The sequence below is a fragment of the Globicephala melas genome, chromosome 14, assembly GCF_963455315.2.
Source record: "Globicephala melas chromosome 14, mGloMel1.2, whole genome shotgun sequence".
Lineage (NCBI taxonomy): Eukaryota > Metazoa > Chordata > Mammalia > Artiodactyla > Delphinidae > Globicephala > Globicephala melas.
In genome coordinates, this window is record NC_083327.1 from 7,773,265 (window position 1) to 7,784,674 (window position 11,410).

Here is an 11,410-nt window from a genome sequence, read left to right on the forward strand (position 1 = left end):
TTTATGACATGTGGGTTCTCTTCCTTAACTAAAAATGGAATTATTAGGACCAAGGGAAAAAAAAATCAGTAATCAACAGATATTTATCAAGTGCCTACCCAAGTCCAGATGCTCCTCTAGGGAACAGACGTTACAATCCCTGCCCTTTCTTATCTGTTAGTATTTAATACTCTGGGTCAGGTGATACAGACACCATGGTGCCGCTACAGTTTTCAGTGTTTTTCTCATTTCGTATAAACACACTTCAGAGTTATATTAAAATAGCATTATGGTGTGAGGTATGTGTCTCAACAGAGAAACAAAACCCAAACACATTCAGCTTAGCTGTCTCGTTTTTCTCCTATGTCAGTCTTTCACGAGATTATCCTTACTGAGGACATGAAATATTCCAGCCTTCAGTAAGGTTTCCTCATGACAATTGTCCTTTAAAACCAGCCTGGGCCAAGTTCAGATGAATGACTATCAGGTCCTCAGGCCCTTGGACAAAGGCCAGGTTCCTAAAAGCTTGCTCCCTGGCTCCATCACCAAGGAAAAGGAGTTGGTGCTGGGGCTGCCTGGCTGGCTTGATAAAACGGATTTCACAGTCTGTTCTCTGGGGACAAGAGCTGTTGCCCAACCAACCTCTCCAGAGTTGACACCTATGGAGAACCTGGCAATTGAGGGAAGGCTGAACAGTGGCAGGAAGAAAAATTATAGTGGTCTTTTAAAAAATGATGTTATGGATAGGACTGTAAAAAGCCAAGAATATGGCTTATTTCTTATTTGATTTGCAGAAGTGGTTGATAGACTTGTGTGTTCCAGACGCTGAGGAAATAAGGTTGAGCTTCCCTGCATGCGAGGCCCTCCTTGCCGAGCAGTGGGCAGGAAGAACCACAGGTAATTATAATGCAGCGTGAGGTGAGCCCGTGGCATGAACGCAGTGCTTTAGACAGATTCTCAAACTTGGACATGTATCTGTATCACCTTGTTAAGCTACAGATCATTTTGCCCCGTGGCCAGAGGTGCTGCTTCAGAAGGTCTGTGGTGGATTCTGAGAATTTGCATTTCTAACAAGTTTCCCAAGTTGCTTCTAACAAGACAAGTTGCTGTCTCTCTGGGGACGACTGTTTAAGAGGTGGAGAAGCAGGGAAAGCTTCAGGCTGTGACATCTCTGCTGGGACGTGCAATCAATGTTGGGAGTTTGGCCAGTGGAGAGGGGTCTGAACATCTGAGGCAGAGATGGTACGAGAAGGCACATCTGGGGGTGGTCAACACTTCGGGGTCACTAGGGCACTGAGCATATGGGGGTTGGGGAGGAAGGAGGCCCAAGCTGCAGTCTGGGCAGCTCTGATGGCCCTTGGGCGCTGGGTGCAGAGTCTGGACACTGTCCCATGAGCAGCACGGAACCATCAGAGGGTTTTCAGGAAAGTGGCATTATCAGATCTGTTTCCTGCAAAGGAAATTGTCTGCCATTTGAAGAGAAAACTGAGGCAGGAAAAGCAACTAGGAAGTTGCTTCAGTGGTCCAGGGGATGGACAGTAAGGGCCTTCACTAAGGCCATGGCAGTCGGGATGCAAAGGCGGGAGCAGATGAGAAAGATCTGGGGGGCAGAATCCATTGTAACTGGGAACAGCTGAGACAGTGCTGCATGTAAAAGGTGAAGGAGGAGGAGCTGGGAATGGTGTGTAAGGCAGTTCTAGGGACCCTGCACGGAAAGGCTTGGTGTGAGTTAAGATGCTGTAAGATAAAGAGCAATTTTTGAAGGAAAATAGTTAACCCAATTTGGGAAAGATTAAACTTGAAGCATTGCCAGGAGAAAAGAAAGAAAGAAAAGAAAAATGAATGAGAGTAACACAGTACCTGTGTTCAGCTGAATGAAACTAATGGCCTGGTGGTGGGATTGACATTTATACACCTTCTTTAAATATTAAGCCATAAGCATAACCCTCCTAGACTTCAGACTATACTACAAAACTACAGTAATCAAAACAGCATGATACTGGCACAAAAACAGACATATGGATCAATGGAATGGAATAAAGAGCCCAGAAATAAATCACACACCTATGGTGAATTAATCTTTGATAAAGTAAGCAAGAGTATTCAATGGAGAAATGACAGTCTCTTCATCATGTGTGTTGGGAAAGCTGGACATCCCCATGTAAATCAATGAAGTTAGAACACACTCTCACACCATACACAAAAATAAACTCAAAATGGCTTAAAGACTTACATATAAGACAGGACACCATAAAATTACTAAAAGAGAACATAGGCAAAACATTCTCTGATATGAATTGTACCAATGTTTTCTTAGATCAGTCTTCCAAGGAAATAGAAATAAAGGCAAAAATAAACAAATGGGACATAATCAGACTTACAAGCTTTTGTACAGCAAAGGAAATCATAAATAAAACAAAAAGACAACCTACGGACTGGGAGAAAACATTTGCTAATGATGCGACCAATGAGGGCTTAATTTCCAAAATATAAAAACAGCTCCTATAACTCAACAACAACAAAAAACCCAATCAAAAAATGGGCAGAAGACCTAAATAGACATTTCTCTAAAAAAGACATATAGATGACCAAAAAGCACATGAAAAGATGCTCAACATCACTAATTATTAGAGAAATGCAAATCAAAACTACAATGAGTTATCACCTCACACCAGTCAGAATGGCCAACATCAAAAAGTCTACAAACAATAAATGTTAGAGAGGATATGGAGAATAGGGAGCCCTCTTGCACTGTCGGTGGAAATGTAAATTGGTGCAGCCACTATGGAGAACAGTATAGAGGTTCCTTAAAAAAACTAAAAATAGAGATACCATATGATTCAGCAATCCCACTCCTGGGCATATATCTGGACAAAACTCTAATTCAAAAATATACATGCACCCCAATGTTCACTGCAGCACTATTTACAATAGCCAAGACATGGGCACAACCTAAATGTCCATCAACAGACGAATGGATAAAGAAGGTGTGGTACATATATACAATCGAATGCTACTCAACCATAAAAAAGAATGAAATAATGCCATTTGCAGCAACATGGATGGACCTAGGGATTATCACACTAAGTGAGGTAAGTCAGACAGAGGAAGACAAATATCATATGATATCGCTTATATGTGGAACCTAAAATACTACACAAATGAACATATCTACAAACCAAAAACAGACTCACAGCCATAGAGAACAGACTTGTGGTTGCCAAGAGGGAGGGAGGGTGGATGAGAGTTGGGTTGGGAGTTTGGGAATTAGCAGAGGCAAACTATTATATATAGAATGGGTAAACAACAAGGTCCGACTGGATAGCACAGGGAACTGTATTCAATATCCCGTGATAAACCATAACGGAAAAGAAGATGAAAAAATATATTTATGTGTATAACAATCACTTTGCTGTACAGAATAAATCAACACAATATTGTAACTCAACCATACTTTGATAAAAAAGAAAAAAATATTAAGCCAAAAGATGGACTCCCATTTTCCTTTTCCCTTTTATCTCAACAGAGCCGATGGAGATCAGAAGTTCACGTAATCAGGGCTTCTTTAAAGAAATTATTCAATCTACTAATCACATACACACTACTTACAATGTGCTTAAAATATGATGGGGGAGATAAGATGAGGACTCTTGAAATGATAACAAAAGTAGATTTTAAGTACATATCAGATGAGTCATTTAGATAAAGGTGAGCTTTCTAGTTGAAATATTCACAGAAACTGCAAAATCTTCTCCCCCTGCTCCTCTATTACCTGGCTCTTTTCTGTGACACCCACCAATCAGCTATTTTAGCCCCATTATTCCTGCCCTTTGGCTAGCACGTCTGAGTAGAAAATATCATTGGGAAGTAACTGAGCTGTGTTCAGAGGCCCAGGAAATTCTAAGCGGCTGGAAACTGGAGGTCAGGTCGATGAGAGCAGAGCTTCTCAGTTCTAAGTGCACAGAAGTCACCTGGGGTCTTGTTAAAATGCAGATTCTGAGTCTCTGTGGGGCCTGAGAATTCCTAACAAGCTCTTCAGTGGTGCTTCAATGCTGCTGGTCTGTGGACCATGCTGCCAGCAAGGTGCTAGGGCACTGTTGGAGTGGTGGAAACCATTGGCTTTAGAGTTAGACGGACTCGAGATGGGCCATTGAACCTGTCAGTTAGTAGGTGGTTGGCCTTGGGTAAGTTATTCAACCTCAATTGAAGTTTCTCCTTCTGTAACGGTAACATCTTACTTTGGGGGTTGCCATTATCCATGTGCTTTCTGGCATCCTTGGTGTTTTTGAGGATGGCTTTTATGTACAGGTAAGTGTTTTCAGGGACCATTTTGGTATTACAAATTAACATTCAATTTAATTAAAATTGTGAATTCAAAAGTTTAAGAGATTGGACTCAGGAGAGGCAGAGGCTGTGTTTGAGTCTCAGCTGTACCACCTGATGACTACAGCCTTGGACTAGTGACAGCCTCATAGACACAGTCATTTATCTCCACCACAACCCTGTATAGATGCCCTTATTATCCCCAGCTGGGTCTCAGTTTCCACATCTCTAAATTGGGAATACTAGTGGGGGGGCAGTTGTGAGTTCCTGTGTGAAAAGCACTCAGAAAAGGCCTAGCACACGAGAAAGCTTGTATCCGCACTGTTCCTTAAGTCTTTGAGTTCAACTTGTGTCTTAGCTTTCTGTTTATAAGTCTAGCAGATTTTAACAATCATTTGTAAAGTAGCGGAAGGTGGTTCTGCCCACCAGTTAGGACGTGTGTGGGAGTTTTCCCCACACCACCGAGCAATGCTCTCACATTAGAGGGTGTCCTACGATTCAACTCAGTTCTGACACTATCCACCCGGAGACAGCATCCGATCCCGCAGGTTAAGGGCTCAGTTTCACGAGACTGCTCCCCCTTTCCACCCCCTTCAGATGCCAGTCGTAAGCCCGGGTTATCCCCTGTGCTTCTGACCGATGACTAATAGAGCAGAGGTTCCAACGACCCCCTCCTTGGGTTCGATTAATTTGCTGGAGAGGCTCACTGAGCTAAGAGAAACATTTTATTTACTAAGTCACCAGTGTATTATAAAAGGGTACAACTCAAGAACAGCCAGATGGAGGAGATGTACAGGACAAGGTACGGCTTTCCGTGCCCTCTCCAGGTGAGCCACTCTCCCAGAGCCCTTCACATGCTCACCAACTTGATATCTTTCCAAACTCCATCCTTTTGGGGTTTTATGGAGGCTTCGTTACACAGGCAGCATTCATTAAATCATTGGCCATTGCTAATTGAACTCAAGTACCCCTTTCCCAGGAGGTCGAGGGTGGGACTGAAAGTTTCAGCCGTCTAATCACACAGTTGGTTCCTCTGGTGACCAGCCCTATCCTTAGGAGACCTGGGGATATTCCAAAAGTCACCTCATGAACATAAAAAAATGATACCTTTATAGCACTCTTCACTTAGGAAATTCCAAGGCTTTTAGGAGGTCTGTGCCAGAAATGGGGACAAGGTCAAATATATATTTCTTATTATAAACCACAATATCACAATTTAATTTACCTTATATGCTCTCAATTGCATTTCTAGAACCAGTGTTCCTTATTTTTTTTTTAAGGAATTCATTTGTCTATAAAACAAGCCATATCAAGTACCTAAATAAATCTTATAAATCTAAAACATTAAACTTATAAATATGGAGAATCTTAAGCAGGGGTGTAGCAATCGGGCTGATAAATGTGGTCTGCTCTGGGTGCAGACAATAAAGAGGTGCATTATCTGTGGAGAATTTAAAAACAATCATAAAACCAATAAAATGTTTATTAGTCTGCTTTTTATTATCACTGTGTACTGACAGGCTAACAATGACTGTGATAAAACACTCCTCCGTGCTGGGCTGGACCACACCTATTGTCTGTGCCCCTTTGTATATCCATCCTGAATTTAATTTCTCCCTAATGTTCCCAAACTACTTAAAATCTTAGCCAAAATCTCTTTTACTTTTCAATTAAAAATAACAAATCTGGTTGTCCCTAGGCTTATCTATTGATTATTCTCTCATTAAATAATTAAAATACCAAATGTTCACTAGCTTTTCCCTAAACACAGTTCAACATATTAATACTAAATATTTGATTTATATCACTATTTATACATTTAATTATAAAATTTTCCCAGGGTTTTATAATGTTGACTCAGTAAAACACTTGTCATAGAAACAGAACAGCGTACTGAGCTAAGATTATAAAATTTTGGTGCAGACTGTCTGGCTTTGAAGCCTGGCCCTGCCACTTGCTAGCTGTGTAACCCTGGGTTGGTTATATAACCTCTCTGTTCCTTCATTTATCAAATGTGATACTGATAGCAAGTAGCTTCCTCATAAGGTGACTAAATTATTATGCTAAACTGCTTAGTATAATGTTAAAATTTGATTGTGTAAGTATGGGTCTATTTCTGAATTCTCTTTTCATTTTATTGATCTATTTGTATATTTTTAGACCAATACTATCCTGCCTGGATTATTGTAGCTTTATATTAAGTCTTGAAATCAGGTCACATGAATGTTCTTTTTCAAAGTTGTTTTGGCTAACTTTCATCAGTGAAACTATCTGGGCCTGATGTTTTCTTTGTAGGAAGGTTTTTAATTATAAATTCAGTTTCTCTAACAGATATTGGGCTATTTATGTTTTTAAATTTTTTCTTATTGTGTCAATTTTGTTAATATGTGTCTTTAAGTAATTTTTCCACTTAATATAGGTTGTTACATTTAGTGTCATAAAATTTTTTTATAACAGTTCCTTATCGTCCTTTTTGAAAACATACTTCTGTAGTGTTGACTTGAAACAAATAGACTGCCAGATATTTCTCCACAAAGATGGGTTTATTTGGGATCAACAGAGAATTGCAGTTTGGGGTCTGCAACCATGGTGAGTCACATGCAAGTTCCCCTCCCTTACCCCACTGCACAGTAAAGGAAGGAGAACCCTCTTGTAGAGGGAAAGGAAGGTGGGAGGGCTGGAGTAAACAAAACATCCGTGGCTTTTCATTGGCTGAGTCCTTGTCAGGAAAGAAGAGGAGTCTTTCTTCTTCCTGTTGGGCTTTGCCATTGTCACAGGAGTTGAGAGCTCCCCCTGCTGGTCTCCCCATTCTATTTAACTGCGGTTTCTCTCTCTCTCTCTCTCTCTCTCTCTCTCTCTCTATATATATATATTTTTTTTTACAGTAGTTAGGCCCCTAGTTCATTCTGGTATTGGTAATTTGTGTTTTCTTCTTCTTTTTTTTCTTGACTGACTTTGCTAGAGATTTCTAAATCTTGTTAATCTTTTAAAAGAACTGAATTTCGCTTTGTTGATTTTCTCTATTATTTATTTCATTGGTGTAATGACGTCTGTTTTATCTTTATTATTTCCTTCCTTATACTTACTTTGGGCTTAATGTGCTTTTCCCTTTCTAGGTGTGTAATTGGAAGTTCAGATCATTGACTTTTAGGCATTTTGTGTTTCAAATATAGGCCAATTAAGCTATAAATTTCCCTCTAAGTACTGTTTTAGCTTCATGCCACATATTTTCATATGGGGTGTTTTAATTTTTATTCTGTTCAAAACATTTCCTAATATATCTTGTGATTCTTGGATCTATGAGTCATTTAACAGTGTGTTACTTAATTTCCGATGATTTTTCTTCCCGTGAGCTCTTACATTTCCCCCTTCAGGCAGTCTTCCTGGCCCCTCTGCCTGTTGCACTTGCAGTTACTTCTGCATTTATATAAGAGGAGATGGGGGGGGTGGATTGAGTCAAATGGGTGCAGAGGGTCAGAAGGTACAGCCTTCTAGTCATAAAGTGAATAAGTCCTGGGATGTAAAGTGCAGCATGGTGACTACTGTTAACCATACCATACTGCATATCTGAAAGTAGCTAGGAGAGTGAATCTGGAAGGTTCTCATCACAAGAACTCTGAGAAAGGATTTCTCTGGTCCATATTGTTGGCACACTGTTTATTTCTAGTGTTATTTTTACTGTTTTACAATTACAGTATATGGTGATACGTATTCTAATATTTTGAGGGACTAAGTCTTTACCTTCCTTCCCTCAAGGGATAGAAATTCTGATATGAGTCGAAGACAAAGTGGAGTCCCCAGGGGCCACTGGGACTGGTCCCAGTGGAAGAGTGAGCTTCTGTGCCAGGTTGTGGGTTCAGGGGCCAGAGAACAGGCTGCTCAGCCTGTGTGTCATCTGGGCCTTTTGATAAAGTCCAGGAAACAGTTCTCTAAGGGTGGAGGATGTGCCTGGAGAGTTCTGCTATAAACACCTACGAGGATTTCATCAGGATAGAAGCAGTGGGCGGCTGGAGATGAGCTGTGTGTTGCTGTAACCATGTCTTCCTCTACACGGCTGACATGAACAGGTTACCACCTGGGACGACAGCCAATAACAAGAGCTAAGAGTTAGGAGCACTTTCTATGCACAGGTGCTGGGCTAAGTTTTTCATATCTTATTTACATCACACAAAGCCCCTACGCTAAATACTATCGTTATCAGCCTCAAGTGTAAAGACACTTGAGGAATTCAGTGACTTGCCTCAGGTCACTCACAAGGACCCTTTCTACAGACATGTTTGCACCCAGTACAACTTAGCAAAAAGGAAGAGACTTTCCTCATCATCCTGGACATCCGGTCACTTTCTGTAATAGAGCCGACATTGGTTCTGGGGCAACTGGAAGTCAATATATTTTGAAAAGCTCTCAACAGAATAGGCATCATGATGGTAGAAGCATCTTCTTCCGGCTGTCTGGTCTCAGTTACACTGCAAAACACACGATGCAGAGAAACCTGGGTCATTCTGCACCAGCTGCCGATTGGGGAGGGGCAGGTACACCTCCAAGCCTACTGCCCATCAGCTTGAATTTATTCCTTGAAGAGTAACTCCAGACTTAAGAATGGATTCTTATTCTTGAGGGGAAATTTCCATATCCTGCATTAATAATTATAAGAATTCAGTAGCAATGTTGCTAAGAACCCTCAGAAAATTATTCTGTTCTCTCACATAGAGACAGGTTGATAATGGACTGAAAAACAGGACCTTGGAAAATCAGAATTTACAGCATTAAGCTTGTCATTCAGTTTTTGATATGATGACTCTAATCTCCTGTCTCCTAAACATTTATTGTGATATTAAGGAGACAAGAAAGATGCTGGCGAGGGAGAGCCACCTCTGCATATCCTGATTTTCTTCTTTAACGGGAAACTCCTGGCTGGAAGGCTGGCTTCACGGCCCTGCCACCTGTGCGGTTGCACTGGGCCCTGAGCTCCAAAGGCCCTCTGCTCGCTTTAATGCTCTGCTGTTATCATCAGGAAATTCTTAATAATTTTATCCCTGAGCTTGTTTTTTGTCAGGTAGGTCTGGGCCCACCTGCCTGCAGTGTTGGTGATGCCCCATCAATGGGGTGATGTCCCATGGATGCCCCATTCTATGGAGAATGGAATTCCAGGGGCCGACAGGACATGGGGCTTTGGGAGTCAAAGGAATACCAGGTGAGCATGGTATGTACAGGACCGAGCACCTGGGGGTGCTGCCAGCCCCAAGAGGCTGCGCTTCCATTTGAACCAGAACTTGCTTCAAGCCCAGAAAGAAGGCACTGACATTCTAAGTACACGATTGACCAACAAACCCAATCACACCCTTTTTCCCTCTTGTCACTGCCTTGTGTTAGCCAACGACTCACTGGTGATATTAATGGCATAAAGCAAAGGGAAAGATTGGGTGACCCACAGTTCTTTTCCTTTCAGGCCATCCTTACTCATTAACAAGCTCAAGGCACAGAGTGTTGATAGAATAGATGCATATTAAGAAGTGAAATAAAACAGTCGAGGTAATTTTGTGTGACATTTCCACTGTTGGGGTGAGAACAAAATACATATGCACACATGAGCTACGAAATGAATTGTGTAATTTCAGTGATTCAGCATTTGAGTTAAATGCTTTTCTATTTGCATTTAAACGGGCATCACACGATATAAAGATGAATAGTAAAATGCATGCCAGTAATGTAAAATTTTAATTTTTCTTTACTTAGAATGACATTACATAGCATTTATAAAACACCATGACAAATCAAGAGAGTGTGCAGGAGGGAAAAGCCCTATGTTTTAGTACCTTTCCCAGCACATTTCCCCCTGCTTTTTGAACAAGGGACCCTTATTTTCATTTTGCACTGGGCCCTGCTTAGCTGAGCCGTCTCTGCAGCCTGCTGGCAATGACCAGTTTCCCGCCCCTTCCCTTCCTGTCCAGCTGGCCATTCCTAGCTTCCTCCACCAGCTCGTCCCTGGCTCTCTAAAGGTGGAGGCTTGCACTGTGGTGCTGGAAGCACATGAAAGTGTAATCATGAAGAACAAATCTGACTCCATGTTAGGTCTGTTTCTTTCACTTTAACCTTTGTTTTCTATTGCTTTTGCTTCAAGTTAAGAATGTTGCCTATAGCCTGAAATATACAGGAGAACCCATTCTCAAGGCTCTGACCTTTAAGGAGATAACACATTTACATTCCTAGAACGATACAAAGTTGCAGAACAGAGAATAACATTTGTCTTGTTGAGGTTTACAGGAACATATGACCTGACCTATGTGGACAGCTGCAAGAACAAAGGATTCTTACACCAAGAAGTTTGTAACAACCAACCACACCCCTTCCTCACCTGGCCTTTAACAATGCTTTGCTGAGACCCTTCCGGGAGTTTGGGGTTTTTTGGGGGCATGAGCCACCTGTTCTCCTTGCATGGCCCTGTAATAAACCTTTCTCTGCATTGTTTGGCCGCACTATGCGTCAGGCACACAAACTTGCGCTTGGTAACAAAAGCCTCCTGATTAAGACAAAGTGTTGGCTCCGTATCAAGAACTTGAATGATGCTGGTGCCCAGGGTCAGACCATCTGGGTTCTGGCTTCTTTCCCCAGTGGAGTGTGAGTGCATCATCCTGTAGCCGCCTCCCCCCAAACCCCACAACTGTAGACTTGTGCTGCCCTGACATTTGCTATCTGCATCTCCTCATGTTGTTCGAATGTCTGGGTCTGACCTTGAGAAGAAGCCATGCTCCTCCTCTGCCCTGATCCCTTGATTCCAGACCCCTGGGTCCACCTTACCCGATGGCTACTTGACTTTTAAAAAGTGCTTGGTTTTTTGAGTATGTCATAAATGCACATTGCACAAAATTCAAAACATACAGAAAAGTGTACAATGAAAAGTGAAAGCCCCTCTCAAACTTGACCCTGACTCACTTGGCCTCATTCCTCAAATCAGTTTCTCTAATCAGCTTTCCGTGCAGACTTCTAGGGATATTTTATGCATGTGTGTGTGTGTACACACATATACGTACACACACACATATATGTGGAAATATATGCACTCTCACACACATATATGTTTTCCGTGTTCTCAAACACGCAAATGGAG